This window comes from Lissotriton helveticus, chromosome 10 (genome assembly GCF_964261635.1).
Source record: "Lissotriton helveticus chromosome 10, aLisHel1.1, whole genome shotgun sequence".
NCBI classification, from domain to species: Eukaryota; Metazoa; Chordata; class Amphibia; order Caudata; family Salamandridae; genus Lissotriton; species Lissotriton helveticus.
Window position 1 is genome coordinate 573491839 of NC_136071.1, and position 18165 is coordinate 573510003.

Sequence of the window (18165 nt, forward strand, 5' to 3'; positions counted from 1 at the left end):
CCTTCCACATCCCGTCGGCCGACAGACTGGTAGAACGTGAAGTGCGACAATGCTTCTTCGCCTTATTCTTCCGCTTCGACTTACCCGAAGACTTCAATGATGAGTGGTGGTGGTGCTCTGTGACTGGTCCCGCAACCTCCCTCTCGACAGGACTGGACTGGACTGGACTGACGGGCCTCGAGAAGCTTTCGGGAACGCTCCTGCAAAGACTTTGGATTCATGGTCCAGCAGTCACAGCACAACTTCGGGTCGTGGTCCTGGCACCAAAGGCACACGAGGTGTGGGTCCGTGACCGACATCAGTTTCTGACAGGAGCCACAAGCCTTGAAGCTGGTCAGACGTGACAACCGTCCTTGCTCCAGGAGTCGCTCGACTTAAAAAAAAAGGGGTGTTGACAAAAGTCACATAAAATAGAGTAGACTAGGTACCGCTCTCTCCAGATCTGCGCTGGCTGGCGATGAAAAAGAAAACCGACATCAGTGCGCGAGGGCGGCATCTAAGTAGATACTGCAACCTCATTCCAGCAACAACGCCACCAACGACGATTGCGGAGTTGACCGATGCCACCTATCGACGGGCAGGGATACTGTTGAAGAAAAATACTCAGAATCCAGTCTGATGCCTGCGGGTAATTCTAAAGTGAAGAATCCATAATTAACTGTCTTTCAGTTGTAGCGGGAATAACAGCCACTGCCTACTTCTGAAGCTGGGACCCTTTCCATAGCTCCTTTGGCCAAAAGAGCTGTAACTTCCTCTTGGAGCAACTTTAAATTATCCTCTGCCAGCCGTTACAGAGTTGGCGGAAAAGAATGGAAAGGAAGCGAATAGTCCTCCTGGAAAATCTGCAGGTCCCACTTGTCTGTTATAGATCTTCAGTGGGGGAGATGATGATCAATTCTCCCACCCACTGTAGTAGTGTGGTCTTGCAAAATCAGCCTAGGAGTGCTTGGAGGCTGCGGCAGCTAGGGGCAGTGTGGTAGATGACTTCCGGCCTCCATTCCGAGGACAGAATGTACCGCGTCCACATCCACGCAGGGCTTAGGTAGTCTGAGCTGGACGGTGGCTAGGATAGGGATGACACAGCTGGAAACCCCTTCTGTTGCCACAAAGGGGCAAAAGGAAGACTTACAATGAGGAGTGGAGGAGAGGCCAAAGGATCTGGCCGTAGCTCAAGAGTCCTTGAACCCGACAAGGGCAGAGTCTGCGTTTTCCCAAAAAGGCAGGTTCCATTAAAGGGCACATTCATTAATTTGGCTTGGACATACCTGGAGAAGTCAGGCGCGGCGCCTCAAGGTCACCGTCATTGTAATCGACCTGCCCAGCGAATCGGTTGTATCAAATACACACCGAATGGTGAATTTTGCTGCTTTTCTCCTGTCCTGGACAGCTTGGGAGAGCACAGCCCGGGCCTCCTCTGGGACTTGTGGCAGCACCTGCGCAACAGTCTCCCAAAGAGAATGGGAGAAACGGCCCAATAAGCATGTGGTATTCACCGACCACAATGCCAGACTGGGGGAAGAAAACATCTATCCAAATGAGTCCAGTCTCTTGGACCCCTATCCGGAGGGGCAAAGGGAAAGCACCCTGTAATGTAGAGGCCTGCACCACCAAACTTTCTGGGGTGGGGTGTTGGCTGAGGAACTTTGGGCTGACCGGAGCTGGGCGATGGCAGCGTGCAATTGTCCTATTCACAGAAGCCAAAGTGCTAGGTTTGGACCAAGTGCCAAGAAAGACATCGGTTAGTGCTTCATTAAAGGGCAAAAGGAGTTCTGAAGTCGTAGCCCTAGGCTGAAAGCACCTCAGTCAGGAGATTGGTCCTGACCTCCACTGAGGGTAGCTCCAGTCCAAGGACCTCGGCTGCCCTCTTGACCACCATGGCATAAGATGCCGCCTCCTCCTCTGTAGCCACAGTTGATAGAGAGCATGTCAGTATCTGGAGAAGTATCCAGCCCACTAGCTTCCCTACGTTCCTCATACCAGTCCAACTGCTCTGAAGAGTCATCCTGGTGTTCCAGAGGGTCCAAAGACCCCTCCCATATCTCTCCCAAGCCCAACACATCCACAAAGTGTTCAGGCAACAACATAGAACTCCTTTTGTTCAATCGACATATGAATCAGCGTTGAGAGATGTCGCTTCAAGTCTGTGTCGTTTAGGATAAGGATGGGGCTCGCACCGCCGATGGGCACCAGCAGCGCCTAAGGCAGCGACTTCGGGTCTGATGCTGGGGGAGGTTGCAGTGGTCGACCAGCGTCGGCCCAGATCTGAGATCGGATCTCCAAGGTCCCAGCGGCACAGTGGCTGGAACTGAAGACGTTGAATCCGACGGGGCCTCTTCCGACCCAGTGGGGCCTGAAGGCTCACCACAGGGATCAGACTGCTCAAATACACTGCGCATGGCCTTGTAGAATCAGGGCGGGAGTCGCTCCAGCTCCTGGAAAAGTTGGAAGGCGTGAAATCGTTCCTGGCTCCGGCTCCGTAGAACCGTGCCTAGAGCGTCAGAGCTCCTAAGCTCCTTCGTCGACGGTTTACAGTCCAGGCGAAGATAAAGTCTGCTTGGAGCTCTATTTCTTTTTGTGCCTCTTTCCCGAGTGCCCTTATGACCCTGAGTGGGACAAAGAGGAATTTGGGCTCCGAGAGGGGTCCCGCTACCTCCGTGGAGTCTCACTTGGCAGTGTCGGCTGTCGGGCAGCAAGGAGCTTCAAAGCCAGCTCCCTTAAGGTCCTAGGAGCCATGGCCTGACGGTCCGAGCATGACGTTGGATCGTGGTCGCGCTCAACACTCCAGAGGCAGAAAAGGTGGGGGGCGGTTACTGACATCGTGCGAGGACAGGCCTCGCACGGCTTAAACCCTGTTTCTCATAGACATTTTGGCACAAGATGGAAAAAATCTGGAAGTTGACAAAAAGCTTGTCAGAAAGTGACAGAGGAGTAACTCTTCCCGGATCGGCACTTAACTGACTCAGAAAAGAACTGAGGGCCGTGCGTCTGGGTGGTGCCTATATCGGTACCACAACGTCATTATCTACGCCAACAAAGCTCATCCTCAGAGGCTAAGGGACAAAGGGAAACCTCCCTCGGTCAACTAAATCAATACCAGGCAAAAAATGGTACTGAGAGTAAAACATGTGCTCTCGGAGGACACCAAGTGATCAAACCAACAACAGACATCTAAAATGCCCTAACAAAGCTAACTCGCATATAAAGAAATAGCCTTCATCTCACGTATAAAGACAAGTTACACCAGTAACAAACCACGGAAAGCTATGACTCTGAAGGGGAAACATCCTTTACAACAAAACTTTTACAACACAGTGCTTTTACAATGCAGATTTTACAACGAAAACCATTACAACGCATTGCCCTGGGGGGCGCTCTAGGATAGGGAATAGATTTAATTTACTATCCAACACCTTCCCTAGTGTCCACGGGGACTGGAGTTGGAATAGTAAATTAAACTATTCACTATCCAGCCCCCCAAAGCGCTATGAGTTGTAAAGGTTTGCGTTGTAAAAACCGCGTTGTAACAGCATGCGTGGTAAAAGCATGCGTTGTAACGTCATACAACCCTCTGAAGACCTCGGACTTTAACGGAAGTGTCTTAACGTTGCATCAGCTTGACACCCAAAAAGATGGACACCATCAAATAGCAAGTCGACCAAAGTCGACTGGACAGCTTCTGAGAAACCCGAAGTTGCCAACCAAGCCGGTCGCCTTAATGCCACAGCCATAGCATGACCTACAGAGTCCAAAGTGTCCATACCACACCTTATAGTAAGCCTAGCAGCCTGCTGACCATCTTTAATCAAATCATCACTCTCCGAGCTGAGATTATCCGGAATATATGTTAACAAATTCTGTAGAGATTCCCATAAAGCATGGGAATATTGCTTCAGCACACAAGATGTATTTATGGATCTCAAGGCTGAGCTTTCCAAAGCAAAAATGTGTTTACCGCATGCATCAAGACTCCTAGACTCCTTATCCACTGGAGTTTTACGACAAACTATGAATTAATGTCCAAAACAGGCTGAAAGGGCCTTGCCTCTATCAACAAATGCTGTCTTTCTACAACCTCTCCCTGAGAAAGAATCAAAACCTGCATATTCCCTTCAGTCTGAATAGTCTACTCCGCATTGAAAGTCGTATAACACCTATACAGAGGAGCAGAAGCAACTCTGACAAATGCTGCCGACGTCAGTGTCGGAGTCGGCTGATCAAAGTCCAGCGTCATACGTTGAGATCCCGATAGAACTGTGGACCTGTTCCAAAGAAGATCCAGCCGACGTCACCCAGCACTGACCGCTCTATTCCAACGGTTCAACCCTCATCGAGGGCAAACCCTATGAAGGTGCCACGCTTACCTCCTTGGGACCTAAAGGCACTCCAAGGGGAGATGGGGTACCAAAGATGAGGTGCAAGGAATTATAATATTCCCTCATCCGAGCATTCGATGACCCGGCTCACGGAAACTGAGGAAGACGCAGTGCGGAGTCGCATACGGCCTCCTTAACCATTGAACAGGAGGAGCCTTTGGAGATGAAGTCCCCTCCCGGCGAAGTCCAAGAATACTGCAACTTCACCTGCTTACCTTTTGACTTCCCTTGAGAATGATCTCCTCCAGAACGGCTTTGGCTCCTAGATCGACCCCCCAAATGCTCTTCCCGAGACAATGAAGTCCAAGGCCGGGAAGCATCAGAGGATCGCGACATGTGCCATCAACTTCAAACGCCACTCCTTTAACGACTTCGGCTTTAGTTTTTGGCAGGAGCCACAATCCTCAGCATTGTGGTGCTTGCCTAAACACGACATACAAATTGTATACAGATCCATCGCCGACATATGTCAGCTACAAGACCAACAAGGTTTGAAACCTGAAGACATTAGACCAAGGCACACCCTTCCACTGACACAAAGTGTCGAAGTAGGTCAAAAATAGAACCTAGGAACCGCTTCTCCAGATCTGTGTTTGAACAGAAAAGAGAAAATTTACATTTGCGTGTTGGAGGAGACTTATATGGCTCCACTGACATGACCAGAGTCGAAGTCATCATGGAGCCAGATGTCGCCGTCCCCAGGCATGCAGAGTGTGAGAAGTTAGCCTGGCAAATGATGTCCTAGTGGTAGCATGGACCAGCAGTCATCAGGCTAAGACTTCAGAGAGCAAGTTGTTTTACCATTTATAATCCCTTGAGTACCAAATGAAAGGACACCACACAAGGTATATATCAAATATATATGTATTTATTCTAAACACAATCCCTCTGCACGCTTTATGAGGTCAGAGGTAAAAGTACAATACAAGTTACTCAATTACTATACGATAAGTTGCACAGTATACATTATGCCCTAGGGGCCTCACAAACCATATAATAAAATAGTGGTAAAGAGACCACGAGAGAATTAGAAAGCAGGCCTGGGGCCTGTGGAATCGCTGGGGCTACTCTAAACAACCAAAGGTTAGGAAGTAGGAGGCCCACGGGAGACGCGTGCAGTGTCTAAACACAGCCGCAGGTTACCATTGGCTTTCTATGGGAAATAAAGAAGTTACAAATATATAATTTAAGGACACTTCCAGATGGAATACGATGGAGCCCTCTTAAACTAGGACACTTCGAGAGTCAAGACCAACAGGAGCACCAGAGTACTCGTGTTACCTCACCCAGGGAAGCCGGGTGCATACGTGTCTTTTCGTGTCGGGTTTTGTCATCGTTTTCAATAGAGAGCTGCAAAGAAGTGCTGCAGGCGACCAGAGGAAAAGTGTCCCGGTGAATCCAAGGGTGGATCGAAGATCTGTAGAACCTGAAAGCAGAAGGGACAGAGTCTGGATCACTTGCCAGTGACCAGGGCGGTGATAGGAAGATGCCACTAGATGTCAGGTGATTTCAGGTGAGGATGTGAAGTTTGTCTCTTCAGCCACAAAGACCAGGAGGTGTCGATGTTGACCAGGAGCTGGATTCGAGCTGTACCACAAAGGATCTAGTTGACTGCGGTGTCGGTATCTGGACTGGACCCAACAAACCTTGGCAAATGCAACCCACGCAGGATGTCAAGATTGGCTTCGGAGCAGACCAGCAAGGTCTGAGGAACTTCTCCTTTGTAGGAAAGTTGTAGCAAGCCTGAAGCAACCAGGAAAGCAAGTTAGATTCAAAATGGAGTCTTCCAGGGGCTCACTAGACAACGGACTAGGAACCGGGAAGACGCGTCGAGCTGAAATGCAAAAGCGGGTTCCACAGGTCACTTGTGGTGTGGGGGCCACTGAGCTTCAATGCAAATGGTGCTCGGGTCTGCGGCTACAAGTATTCCAATGCACAGCTTCAAGTTACCTCGTGAAGTGAGTGCAGCTTGGAAAATGCAGGATGTCCAGAAGTTCCGGTCCCACGTCTCTCGTGTCTGCCACGGGTCTCAGCTTTGCTGTGAGCGAAGGTCAGGGTCAGAGATGTCTGAAAGTTGATGTCCTGTGTTGCAGATTCTTCGGGAGCCTCAAAAATGCAGACCAGCAAAGATGCTGTTGGTGCCTGTTTGAACAGGGTGGTCACTCCTTGACCACACAGGAGATGTCTTCCGTCTTCCAGTCGAAATGGAATGTCGAAGTTCCAAGATTTAAGTTTCAAAGTTTCATCCAGGGTAATCTAAAGTCCTAGTGACTGGGCTCCTTTACTTATACTGAGTTTAGGGGCTGGACTACCCTTAAGGTCCCTCCTATGGGTGGACCTGGAAAGGGGGTGGTTACACCCCTTTCCCTTTGTCCAGTTTCGCGCCAGAGCTGGGGCAGAGTGCCCCAGCAACCGGTTTGAACTGGGAAATGCATGGAGCACCTAGTGTGCCCCAGCAAGTGTCTGGAAAGCATTCACTGAATGCAACCCTCCCTGCCCCAATACACAAAAACCTGTCTGGGGAGGTGCCAGCACCTCCTTGGACAGGAAACCTATTGTCCAGGCCTCCCCTGCCAGAGTTTCATCCAGCAACAGGAGGTCAGGCTCGTGTCTGTGGCAGCAGCATCCATTGTGTGAAGCTGAGGCTCTGTTTAACTTTAACCGGGTAAAGCACAAGTTACTTACGTTCGGTAACGATATATCTGTACGAAACAGTAGTTAGTTAGATTCCTTACCTTAGAATATCCCCAGGCGTCAGACTGGATCCGGAAAGTTTTGCGTAGCAGTAACCCTGCGCGTCGATAGGCGTCGTCTGCGGCTCCGCGTCCGTCGTCGGCGTCGTGGTCGCCGGGATGATGCCGTCAAAGTACTTAGACACTGCCCTTGTGCGCTGACGTCAGCTCTTGTACATAGCTTTCTGCACCAGGAACGCACGCAGAGCCATGCCAGAGACCGACACTGGTGCCATAAAATGAGGGCCCTCAAAGCGAAATACCTTAACCCTAGATATCGGTCCGCAGAACGGGGAGGATGGGTGAGGTGGTAAGGAATCTAACACTAACTACTGTTTCTTACAGATCTATTGTTACCGAAGGTAAGTAACTTGTGCATCTGAAAGAAACAGGTTAGCGTTAGATTCCTTACCTTAGAATAGATACCCCAGCAATACCAACTCCGGTGGTGGGTCTGCAGACCAAGATCACACCAGAAAGTCCTGGAGAACGGAACGGCCAAAAAAGCCATCTCTCCGGACTTGGCTGTCCAGACAGTAGTGTCTAGCAAAAGTGTGCAGCGAGGCCCACGTAGCTGCCTGACAGATGTCCTGCAAGGGGACTCCCCAACCCAGGGCAGTAGTAGCCACGTGGCCCGAGTGGAATGGGCCCTCAGCCCAACAGGGGGCTCCTTTTTAGCCAAGGAAAGATGGTCCATTTGTGCATCGCCCATCCCTTCTTTAAGCCCACGTAACCAACAAAGAGCTGGTTGTCCACCCGGAACTGGCATGTGCGATCAAGGTAGAAGGAGAGGCACGTTTTGGGTCCAGACGGTGGAGCCTCTCTTCCTCCTTGGAAGGATGCGGAAAGAAGGTGGGCAAGGTGATGGACCGCCCGATGTGAAAGGCTGTAACCACCTTGGGCTGGAAAGAAGGACGTGTTTTTAACACAACTTTGTCCGGATGGACAAAAAGGAAAGGAGGCTTAGAAGAAAGAGCCTGGAGCTCACTCACTCTCCTGGCAGAGGTGATGGCTACCAGGAATGTAGTCTTAAGAATAAGAAGACGAAGAGGGCAATTGTGAAGTGGCTCAGAAGGAGCGCACATCAGAAATGTAAGAATAAGGTTAAAGTCCCACTGAGGCATCACGAAAGGAACAGGAGGGAACATGTGCGTGATGCCCTTCAAGAATCTATTAACAATAGGGGACTTGAAAAAAGAAGGCTGATCAGGAAGTCTCAAGAAGGCAGAAATGGCAGAGAGGTAGCCCTTAAGAGTGCCCAGAGCAAAGCCCTGCTGGGCAAGAGAAAGAAGGAAGAGGAGAACCTCTGAAAGGGGGGCAGAGAGAGGATCCACAGCCTTTGCTGTTCTCCATGCCACAAATTTGTTCCACCTGCAGGCGTATACCGATTTTGTTGGGAGACACTTGGCTGCCAGAATCGCATCACATACTTCAGGTGGCAAGTCAAATGACCTCAACTGCCGCCGCTCAATCTCCACGCATGGAGGGAGAGGCTGGACAGGTTCGGGTGGAGGACCGTCCCCTGCTGCTGCGACAGAAGGTCCTCCTGAAGAGGCAGACGAATCGGAGGATCGACTGACATGCTGGGTAGCTCGGGATACCAGTATCTTTGTGCCCAGTCCGGCGCCACAAGGATGACTTGGGCCCGGTCGCGCCTGATCTTCATCAGCACTCTGGGCAGAAGTGGTATAGGCGGAAAGGCGTACAACAGACCACAGCTCCACTCACGACGAAAAGCGCCTCCGAGAGAGTGCCTTCTTGGAAATTCCAAAAAACACACAAATGCCTAGACCACTCTTTTTTTAAAAAGAACAAAAACAATTAATGACGGTCAAGAATACTCTTTATTGAATTCTGACCTGGTAGTTATATTTTATACCTTTGACTTCTTTTTTTACTTTCAACGTTTTTTTTTACATATATATTCATTAGCAAAGATAGGACAAACTGTACATATATTTACAATACTATACAAACCAATTCATAAACCAAACATGTCACAATATATCTACACAAACTCAAAAAAACATCATCACAACAAAAAACACATTAAATTGATGTGTACTTGATCTCAATAAATGAGAGACAAAATCAAAAGGAGGAAAAGAAAGGCAGGAAGGAAGGAGAGCATAAGGACTGGAGTCAAATTAATGATACTCTTTCATGATGTTAAAGCTAACAAATAGTTCTTGTAAGTAAATAATTCCTTCAAATGTGCCTCCAAGTATGCCGACGCGTTTCGATTACAGGAAACCAGTTCCTGGAATCTCATCAGGGCCTTTTTTCTTTTGTCTGTATGATGTAGACAACAAAACAATAAAGTTTTGTGTTTAAAAATCTCATTGTTCATCTCCATTCCAGTTACACAAATAGCCAATGCAATATCTCTGACTTAAGACTACATACCAGATTTTGGCGGTGGACTGTGAAAGATTGTCTTGTTGTACTCGGAAATGTTTCTTTCTTTGAACCCCAACGTTTTAGACGTGTAAGGAGCGGGGGGCTGTTAAGAAAATGCGCAGTGTAAATTATTCAAACCTGGAGCCTATCTAGCCTCATGTAAAAGCCGTTATGTGGCCTACCCTTGTATTCGTTGTTGGCAGATTCCCTTCTGATTCTTCGCGTTATATGTGGAGTTTACTCAACACATGTACACATTCAAACCCTCCATGTCGTAAAACTACAGAGCTGGAAAACATTTAAAAACGTTTCAATGCTGCTGTCCTGCCTCTCAAACAATTCTAACTTATTAGAGGGCTCCATAGGAGCAATCTGGCCCTTACCTGATCCTCTAGAGTGATTTAAACGGCATTTTTCTGCCACACATGATCAAGTACTGTAAGAAACAAAAGGGGAACATTGTGACCCCTTTGGGTAGCGCGCTAGTCAAGCTGGTTATGCCAAAATTCTTGCAAAGCGCTTACCTGTTTCTCGAGTAACTCTGGATGTAACACACGTCCCGGTTGATCTCAACAAAGATGGCCGCTCGTTTTGTGGGTGTGCTTTATGTCATGCTCAGACACGAGGATTGTGGTACTTGTAGTAAAATCTGGTTTTTTCAATGAAAATCCCCGATAACAGTGTGGGAAATGGATCAAAGGTGTGTGTGGCTGGAGAAATGTTGCAGGCTAGTCGTGTAGTTATTCACAAAGCCCAAGGACATGTTGTGTTTGCGCCTGCCGTGTAGGCCTACCACTTAAATTGCAGTGTGTAAATTGGAAGGAGTCCTGTGCGTGGTGGCTAATGCCTTAATCCGCGCAGCCCCATGGTCACCGTTATTCATTAAGGAAGAGGGCTCAAACCCAAAAATTGAAAGCTGAAGGTCAGTGGTTACTAACTACCAACTCGGTCCAAATGAAGACGAAATTTCATAGTCTTGCAACTTCAGATAGGTTATTCAACCCTGTCTGAGTGCTATTGAATTTAAGAATAAGGTACGCTTCCCTTTGTAAAAGGACTCTTTCCACATCAAGACAGTGATTGGTTTGCTTGGCCGTGAACAGAATAGACCATTTGAAGTCATGTTCATCATGGCCTTGAGTTACATGGACATTTTCTCCTGAAGCATCTAAAGGGAGGCACAATCCCTTGGAGTCTTCAGGTGAAGAATGTTCCTGTGATTTTCACTGAAGATAGTGACTACAGAAAAGGCTTTAGTTATATCAACACCAAATGCAGTCGTGACCTTATGGTCCATACGATTGATACTGCTCAAAGACTGTGCCGGAAAGAAGCCAGGTGGTCACCGACGCCAAGTCGCTCCTTGAGAAGATTGAAAAAGACATCCAGGTCTTTAGAGACAACACAATCAACGACAAGAGTGCAAAATACAAAAAAGACATCAAAGCTTCTACCCGTTCTTGAAAGACGATTATTATACTCAGCCTGATTCATGTAGGGCACTCACGAACTACCAAGGTCGGTCTAGAAATAGATTTACAACCTTCTCTGACACGTCCTCATCAGATTCATCTGGATCGGACAATAGAAATATTAAAAAGAAAGGGGTTACTTTTTTAGACCAAGGCCAACAACCCAAGCCGCGGTACAAGGTACCATGGGAAATGAGGACGAGGAACCGGTTCTACAAATCGTAGGTGGTCCAAGTACTGTTGTTAATCTGTCAACAAGAGTTTTATCTGCCGAAGAAGAGTCAGTTTTGAATCTGGGTCTTAAATTTGTGCACACACACAAATGCCTAGACCACTCTTTTTTTAAAAAGAACAAAAACAATTAATGACGGTCAAGAATACTCTTTATTGAATTCTGACCTGGTAGTTATATTTTATACCTTTGACTTCTTTTTTTACTTTCAACGTTTTTTTTTACATATATATTCATTAGCAAAGATAGGACAAACTGTACATATATTTACAATACTATACAAACCAATTCATAAACCAAACATGTCACAATATATCTACACAAACTCAAAAAAACATCATCACAACAAAAAACACATTAAATTGATGTGTACTTGATCTCAATAAATGAGAGACAAAATCAAAAGGAGGAAAAGAAAGGCAGGAAGGAAGGAGAGCATAAGGACTGGAGTCAAATTAATGATACTCTTTCATGATGTTAAAGCTAACAAATAGTTCTTGTAAGTAAATAATTCCTTCAAATGTGCCTCCAAGTATGCCGACGCGTTTCGATTACAGGAAACCAGTTCCTGGAATCTCATCAGGGCCTTTTTTCTTTTGTCTGTATGATGTAGACAACAAAACAATAAAGTTTTGTGTTTAAAAATCTCATTGTTCATCTCCATTCCAGTTACACAAATAGCCAATGCAATATCTCTGACTTAAGACTACATACCAGATTTTGGCGGTGGACTGTGAAAGATTGTCTTGTTGTACTCGGAAATGTTTCTTTCTTTGAACCCCAACGTTTTAGACGTGTAAGGAGCGGGGGGCTGTTAAGAAAATGCGCAGTGTAAATTATTCAAACCTGGAGCCTATCTAGCCTCATGTAAAAGCCGTTATGTGGCCTACCCTTGTATTCGTTGTTGGCAGATTCCCTTCTGATTCTTCGCGTTATATGTGGAGTTTACTCAACACATGTACACATTCAAACCCTCCATGTCGTAAAACTACAGAGCTGGAAAACATTTTAAAACGTTTCAATGCTGCTGTCCTGCCTCTCAAACAATTCTAACTTATTAGAGGGCTCCATAGGAGCAATCTGGCCCTTACCTGATCCTCTAGAGTGATTTAAACGGCATTTTTCTGCCACACATGATCAAGTACTGTAAGAAACAAAAGGGGAACATTGTGACCCCTTTGGGTAGCGCGCTAGTCAAGCTGGTTATGCCAAAATTCTTGCAAAGCGCTTACCTGTTTCTCGAGTAACTCTGGATGTAACACACGTCCCGGTTGATCTCAACAAAGATGGCCGCTCGTTTTGTGGGTGTGCTTTATGTCATGCTCAGACACGAGGATTGTGGTACTTGTAGTAAAATCTGTTTTTTTCAATGAAAATCCCCGATAACAGTGTGGGAAATGGATCAAAGGTGTGTGTGGCTGGAGAAATGTTGCAGGCTAGTCGTGTAGTTATTCACAAAGCCCAAGGACATGTTGTGTTTGCGCCTGCCGTGTAGGCCTACCACTTAAATTGCAGTGTGTAAATTGGAAGGAGTCCTGTGCGTGGTGGCTAATGCCTTAATCCGCGCAGCCCCATGGTCACCGTTATTCATTAAGGAAGAGGGCTCAAACCCAAAAATTGAAAGCTGAAGGTCAGTGGTTACTAACTACCAACTCGGTCCAAATGAAGACGAAATTTCATAGTCTTGCAACTTCAGATAGGTTATTCAACCCTGTCTGAGTGCTATTGAATTTAAGAATAAGGTACGCTTCCCTTTGTAAAAGGACTCTTTCCACATCAAGACAGTGATTGGTTTGCTTGGCCGTGAACAGAATAGACCATTTGAAGTCATGTTCATCATGGCCTTGAGTTACATGGACATTTTCTCCTGAAGCATCTAAAGGGAGGCACAATCCCTTGGAGTCTTCAGGTGAAGAATGTTCCTGTGATTTTCACTGAAGATAGTGACTACAGAAAAGGCTTTAGTTATATCAACACCAAATGCAGTCGTGACCTTATGGTCCATACGATTGATACTGCTCAAAGACTGTGCCGGAAAGAAGCCAGGTGGTCACCGACGCCAAGTCGCTCCTTGAGAAGATTGAAAAAGACATCCAGGTCTTTAGAGACAACACAATCAACGACAAGAGTGCAAAATACAAAAAAGACATCAAAGCTTCTACCCGTTCTTGAAAGACGATTATTATACTCAGCCTGATTCATGTAGGGCACTCACGAACTACCAAGGTCGGTCTAGAAATAGATTTACAACCTTCTCTGACACGTCCTCATCAGATTCATCTGGATCGGACAATAGAAATATTAAAAAGAAAGGGGTTACTTTTTTAGACCAAGGCCAACAACCCAAGCCGCGGTACAAGGTACCATGGGAAATGAGGACGAGGAACCGGTTCTACAAATCGTAGGTGGTCCAAGTACTGTTGTTAATCTGTCAACAAGAGTTTTATCTGCCGAAGAAGAGTCAGTTTTGAATCTGGGTCTTAAATTTGTGCCCAGTAAAAAAACAGACTTCACAAAGCTTAAACTCGAAGCTATCGAACTTTGTAGAAAAGTGAGATTGAACGCATTTTTTGCTAGTGTACCAGCAATTGAGAATACAGAAAAAACAGGCCTCAGAAATAAATCTACCTTTGTTCCCTTCAACAATATTCCCAAACAAGTATTGGCTTTTGAGCAGGTATTGTTATCATCCATCAACAAACTAGAGAGAGGTAAAAGTAACACCTATCAGAACATGAGCCAAAAACAACGAGCTTGTATAAAATCTTTGAAAGAGGATCCATCGATTGTCATAAAGCAGGCAGACAAGAGCGGGGCCGTAGTCATCTGGCCTTGCGAGAAGTATCTTTCAGAAGGTTCAAAACAAGTGTCTAATACTACTTGGTACCGCAAACTATCTGAAGATTCGGTTAAACAAATTCAAGGACAGATTGTCCAAATATTAGAACTTGGCAAAGAGAAAGGCTTTTTGGGAAACAAGGAATATGATTTCCTTGTTAAAAAATTCCCTAGGACTCCCGTCCTATATCTTCTACCGAAGATACATAAAAATCTTAAAGATCCCCCAGGCCGCCCGATAGTTTCGGGATGTGACTCTTGTCTAGAACCTATTGCAAAATATGTTGATTTTTTTCTAAGGCCATTTCTTAGTGAGGTAAAATCATACCTTAGAGACACTACTGACTTCCTATTGAAAGTGGAAGGTACTCACTTTGACCCCGAGCTACAGATTATGGTAACGATGGACGTCACATCCCTCTATACGCAAATCCCGCATGAAGAAGCGTTGGAGGTGATGGAACTCTATTTGGACAAAAGAGAAAGACCCCACAGGGTGCCCACTTGTTTTATTTTGAAGCTTGCTGAAATCGCACTGAGAAATAATTATTTCACCTTCAATGGTGAGTTTTTCATGCAAGTGAAGGGGACTGCCATGGGTTGTCCTTATGCCCCTGAGATGGCAGTCCTCTTCATGGCACAGTATGAAGACAAATTTGTAGAAACTAACAATCCGTACAAACAAAACATCACACAGTGGTACCGCTATATAGATGATGTCTGGCTCCTGTGGCAGGGGAGCCAGGCAGATCTAGTGGCATTCCATGAGTTGTTAAATGCTCGTCATACAGACATACAATTTTCCATAGATTTCAGCACCACTAAAATGACATTTCTGGATGTGGAACTGACATGTTTCCAGGGACAATTACAGACATCTCTATACAAAAAGTCAACAGATAGGAACACCATCTTACACCATAGAAGTGCACATCCTAGAAATCTTAAGGCAAATTTGCCTTATGGCCAACTGTTGCGAATAAGGAGGAATTGCTCAGATTTGTGCCAGTTTGATGTCCATGCCCAAAATCTTTGTATGGATATGAAACAGTGCGGTTACCCCAAAAAATTGCTTAAACATTCTTTTAAAAGAGCACGCTTTACGCCCCGTGAATGCCTCCTCCAAGTAAAAAAGCAAGCAGCACTTGACAAATTAGTGTGTGTAACAACTTTTTGTCCAGATACACACAAAATGAGACAGGCTGTATTGAAGAATTGGCACTTGTTGAAAGATCTAGATTGTCCCTTTCCGAAACCAATATTTGCTTACAAGAAAACCCAGAGCATAGGGCAACAATTAATCAGGGCTGATATCACAGTGCCAAAACCCAAAAATGACTTGCTAACTCAGTGGAACATGAAACCTATCGAGGGCCATCATAAATGTGGTAATTGTGTAGCATGTCCCAATACCATCGAAAGGGAAAGAATTTTGCCATTCAGGAATACAATGGAAACATCTGGATTTCTCAAATTGCAGAACTAAGCATGTAATCTATGTGATACAGTGCCCTTGCATGATGATTTACATTGGCAAAACAAGCCAACAGGTAAATATGCGAATCAGCCAACATCGCTCACGCATCAAGAAGAAAGTCATGACCGCAACCATGGTAGAGCACTTTGTCGAGAAAGGCCACGATGAACATGACTTCAAATGGTCTATTCTGTTCACGGCCAAGCAAACCAATCGCTGTCTTGATTTGGAAAGAGTCCTTTTGCAGAGGGAAGCGTACCTTATTCTTAAATTCAATAGCACTCAGACAGGGTTCAATAACCTATCTGAAGTTGCAAGACTATGAAATTTCGTCTTCATTTGGACCGAGTTGGTAGTTAGTAACCACTGACCTTCAGCTTTCAATTTTTGGGTTTGAGCCCTCTTCCTTAATGAATAACGGTGACCATGGGGCTGCGCGGATTAAGGCACTAGCCACCACGCACAGGACTCCCTCCAATTTACACACTGCAATTTAAGTGGTAGGCCTACACGGCAGGCGCAAACACAACATGTCCTTGGGCTTTATGAATAACTACACGACTAGCCTGCGACATTTCTCCAGCCACACACACCTTTGATCCATTTCCCACACTGTTATCGGGGATTTTCATTGAAAAAATAGATTTCACTACAAGTACTACAATCCTCGAGTCTGAGCATGACATAAAGCACGCCCACAAAACGAGCGGCCATCTTTGTTGAGATCGACCGGGACGTGTGTTACATCCAGAGTTACTCGAGAAACAGGTAAGCGCTTTGCTAGAATTTTGGCATAACCAGCTTGACTAGCGCGCTACCCAAAGGGGTCACAATGTTCCCCTTTTGTTTCTTACAGTACTCGATCATGTGTGGCAGAAAAATGCCGTTTAAATCACTCTAGATGATCAGGTAAGGGCCAGATTGCTCCTATGGAGCCCTCTAATAAGTTAGAATTGTTTGAGAGGCAGGACAGCAGCATTGAAATGTTTTTTAATGTTTTGCAGCTCTGTAGTTTTACGACATGGAGTGTTTGAAAGTGTACATGTGTTGAGTAAACTCCACATATAACGCGAAGAATCAGAAGGGAATCTGCCAACAACGAATACAAAGGTAGGCCACATAACAGCTTTTACATGAGGCTAGATAGGCTCCAGGTTCGAATAATTTACACTGCGCATTTTCTTAACAGCCCCCCGCTCCTTACACTTCTAAAACGTTGGGGTTCAAAGAAAGAAAAATTTCCGAGTACAACAAGACAATCTTTCACAGTCCACTGCCAAAATCTGGTATGTAGTCTTAAGTCAGAGATATTGCATTGGCTATTTGTGTAACTGGAATGGAGATGAACAATGAGATTTTTAAACACAAAACTTTATTGTTTTGTTGTCTACATCATACAGACAAAAGAAAAAAGGCCCTGATGAGATTCCAGGAACTGGTTTCCTGTAATCGAAACGCGTCGGCATACTTGGAGGCACAGGCATACTTGGAGGCACATTTGAAGGAATAATTTACTTACAAGAACTATTTGTTAGTTTTAACATCATGAAAGAGTATCATTAATTTGACTCCAGTCCTTATGCTCTCCTTCCTTCCTGCCTTTCTTTTCCTCCTTTTGATTTTGTCTCTCATTTATTGAGATCAAGTACACATCAATTTAAATGTGTTTTTGTTGTGATGATGTTTTTTTGAGTTTGTGTAGATATATTGTGACATGTTTGGTTTATGAATTGGTTTGTATAGTATTGTAAATATATGTACAGTTTGTCCTATCTTTGCTAATGAATATATATGTAAAAAAAACTTTGAAAGTAAAAAAAGAAGTCAAAGGTATAAAATATAACTACCAGGTCAGAATTCAATAAAGAGTATTCTTGACCGTCATTAATTGTTTTTGTTCTTTTTAACAAAAGAGTGGTCTAGGCATTTGTGTGTGTTTTTGCAATTATAAATGGTCCAGCCTTGTCCACGTCCAATAAGGACCTAACTCCTTTGGGTTACAAAGTCTTGGAAATTCCAACGAGCAGAACTGATGACATTGCGCGTTCTCTTCGGTGGCGAATAGTTCAAAGTCCTTTATTCGGTTTCAGATTCAGAAAACCATAAAACTTCATCAATACAAATGTAACAAAATAGATAAAAGACATCGAAATAATAAGAAAAACAGTGTGCTAAAACAGTGTATAATACTATAAAAAATCCAATAAAATTCATTACCACAGTTATGTTTTCCCAAATTTAGAATGAATTCATTAAAACAATTTTAAAAGACGAGATAGAGTTTAACTAAGATTTGCTCTATGCCTAATGCAAAATTTAAGAAAACAGGCAATCTTTTTTGTGTATAACTCCTCTTCCAAGAATTGAAGGGCTAAAAAAAAAAAGGGCGACAAGTGTGTAAGCCCATCTTTTTTAGAATTGGAATTATCCATATTTTCCTAGGCTCAGTATAAAATTTACAAAACAAGATAATGTGTATCATAGACTGGAAAGAAACGTCATCGCAAGGACACACGAGAGACTCTTAGTCCAGTCGTTAACGTGAGGAAATGATACCATTCTGTGAAAAATATTGAGCCTAAAACGAATCAACAACAGTCTCTCAAAGTTGCTCATCTTAAATGTGAGGTACGGCTGTATG